This window comes from Arachis ipaensis, chromosome B05, assembly GCF_000816755.2.
Source record: "Arachis ipaensis cultivar K30076 chromosome B05, Araip1.1, whole genome shotgun sequence".
Taxonomy (NCBI): Eukaryota; Viridiplantae; Streptophyta; class Magnoliopsida; order Fabales; family Fabaceae; genus Arachis; species Arachis ipaensis.
The window spans coordinates 106953867-106957104 of record NC_029789.2 but is presented as its reverse complement, the minus strand read 5'-3'; positions in this window follow the sequence as shown (position 1 = coordinate 106957104).

Below are 3238 nucleotides of genomic sequence, written 5' to 3'. Positions count from 1 at the left end.
TACTCAACATTTTTCATGTCCTAGAACACCTCAACAAAATGGGATTTTCGAAAGGAAAAATTGAAGCCTTCAAGAAATGGCTAGGGCAATACTTTGTGAAAATAATATTCCAAAATTTTTGTGGGTTGAAGCAATGAACACTGCATGTTATATTTTAAACTCAACAAAAAGTTTTGAAGAAAATCCCATAAGAGCTTTGGAAAGGAACACCACCCAACCTTAAATATTTTCATATTTTTCGATGCAAATGCGTTGTTTTAAACACTAAAGACAATCTTAAAAAATTTGATCCAAAATCTTATGAAGGTATTTTTGTTGGTTATTCTACTACTAGCATATAGAATTTACCTAAAGAAACACAAAATAATTGAGGAGTCCATATATGTCACCTTCTGTGATTCTAACACCATTTCAAGTGTTATTGAGGAAACTGATGCAGGAATTGAAACTGAACTAAGCTCTAAAAAGAACCAAAGTGAAGACAAATCAGAACCCTCTTTGGAAAATGCTGCTCCTGATTCTACAGAACAAAATGCAAGAGACAATTATGTTTTATCTCCTACTGAAGCAGAGAATTCTGAAAATCAGAACAATGCTGAACTCAATCATACCCAACCAGAGATCACTTCACCAAAACTCAGAGAATGGAATTTCTTGAAGAACTATCCACATGAGTTTATTATTAGAGATCCATCTCATGGAGTTACCACTAGATCCTCAAGTAGTAGAAGGGCCGAACTCAATATCTTGCTCTCATATCTCAAGTGGAACAACAAAATGTGAAGGAAGCACTTGATGATCCTTCTTGAATCAAGGCAATAGAGGAAAAATTGGTTCAATTTGAAAAGAATAAGGTTTGGTCTTTGGTTCCTAATCCGAATGGTAAGAAGGTAACAGGTACTAAATGGATCCTTAGAAATAAATTGGGTGAGGATGGTAGTGTTGTTAGAAACAAATCTAGATTAGTAGTTCAAGAGTATGATCAAGAGGAGGGCATTGACTTTGATGAGTCATTTGCTTCGGTTGCAAGAATGGAAGCAATAAGATTATTTCTTGCATATGCAGCCCACAAAGGGTTTAAACTTTTTCAAATGAATGTTAAGTGTGCCTTTTTGAATGGGTTTATTGATAGAGAAGTATACGTAACTCAACTCCCTGGTTTTGAAAATAAAGATTTCCCAAAACATGTTTTTAAACTCTCTAAAGCCCTTTATAGTTTGAGATAAGCTCCAAGATCTTGGTATGAAAGACTTAGTTCTTTTCTATTGAAAAATGGCTTTCAAAAGGGTACTACGTATACAACTCTTTTCATTAAAAAATCTAATGATCATTCCATACTTGTTCAAGTTTATGTGGATGACATTGTATTTGCATCAACTAATGAAGCCTTGTGTGATGATTTTGGAAAATTAACGACTAGGGAGTTTGATATGAGTATATAGGAGAACTCACGTTCTTCCTAGGACTCCAAATCAACCAAACTCCTAGTAGAATTTTTATGCACCAAGATAAATATGCCAAGGAGTTAATAAAGAAATTTGGTTTAGAAAACTCCAAACCAATGAGTAAACCTATGCATCCAAATTCCAAACTTGAAAAGTATGAAAAAGGAAAAGATGTAGATGAAACAAGGTATAGAGGTATGATAGGATCGCTCATGTATCTAACATCTTCTAGACCGAATATTGTTCATGGTGTGGGTGTGTGTTCTAGATTTCAATCTCATCCAAAATAATCACATCTTTCTTCTATGAAAAGGATCATTAAATACATCAATGGCACTATTGATTTTGGCCTTTGGTATCCCAAATATGATGAGTTTTGTGTAGTTGGTTATTGTGATGCAGATTTTGCCGGAGACCGTGTTGATAGAAGAAGCACTTCAGGGATTTGTTGCTTTCTTGGAAAGTCCTTGAACGTGTGGAAAAGCAAGAAGCATGCTACTATTGCTCTATCCACTATAGAGGCCAAATATATCGCAGTTTTCTCTTGTTGTTCTCAATTAATTTAGCTCAAAACACAACTTGTAGATTACAAATTACAAGTCAAAAGTATTACTTTGTTGTGTGATAACTTGAATGCAATTAATATTTATAAAAACCTCATTTTACACTCAAGAACTAAGCACATTGAAGTGAAATTTCACTCCATAAGAGAACATGTGCAAAAGGGTACAATTGAGATTTAATTTGTGAAATCTGAAGATGAATTGGCTGATATTTTTACAAAACCTCTATGTAAAGATAGATTTTGTAAATTGAGAACTGCTCTAGGGATTATTGATGCTGAGTGTTTGAACTAAATGTGCTTAAATTGATTTCTAGTTATTTTTTGTCTCTCAGATCGACAAGAGACAAAACTGGATAGATGATGACTCCCTCTAGATTCCATCAAGGTCAGACAATGTGTTGATGATTTGGTCCAATGTGTTTCTTTAAAATCACTGCTAGGCCCAAGAGAAAGATATTCTATTTTATGAAATAGGCCTCATTGCTTGTAGTGATCACTAACATAAAAAAGAGTATTTGCTTTTGTTTATTTTTCATTCAAGTCAAATCAGTTTCAGTTTTTTAAAATCTTTATTTGAATTGTCATTTCAAAACTATCTACATTAATTTTAAAATTCAAAATTCTTTTAATCACATTTTCATTAATTCCTTTTTGAACTTTCAAATGATTTTTGAGCATTTAAAGTAGTTATTGAGTGTTAACCTCTCATCTTCCTCTATTACTCCACTACTCCCACTTTCTCTTCATTCATATCCCTTTTAAGATGAGAAGAAGGTTGCTACCCGCAGAGACATCGGCACCATACGTCCACCTTGCAACCCTCCACAAAAACCACAAGCCCACACTCACATTCACATACATTCATACTCTTCATCTCATTCCTCTTAGTCATTCGAACCAATGGCTAGAACCAAGACCACCGATCCGAGGCCATTTTCAGCACCTCAGGAGGAAGGCACTTCAAGGGCAAAAGTGGCGAAAATGAAATAGCTTATCCTTTTGCGGCGGTTTATAAACTGCCACAATATGCAAACAAAAAATAAAAAATTTAGCACTTATTTTGCAGTGGGTTGGCAACTACCGCCAAATTCTTTATTTTTGCTTTTTTTGTTTAATTTTCTTTTTATTCTATGTCTCAATCAATTTTTTGTGTCATTTTATATGTTGATTTAATTTATTAAAAGTTAATTAAAATAATTAACATTCAATCAAATTAAAAAACCAAGTT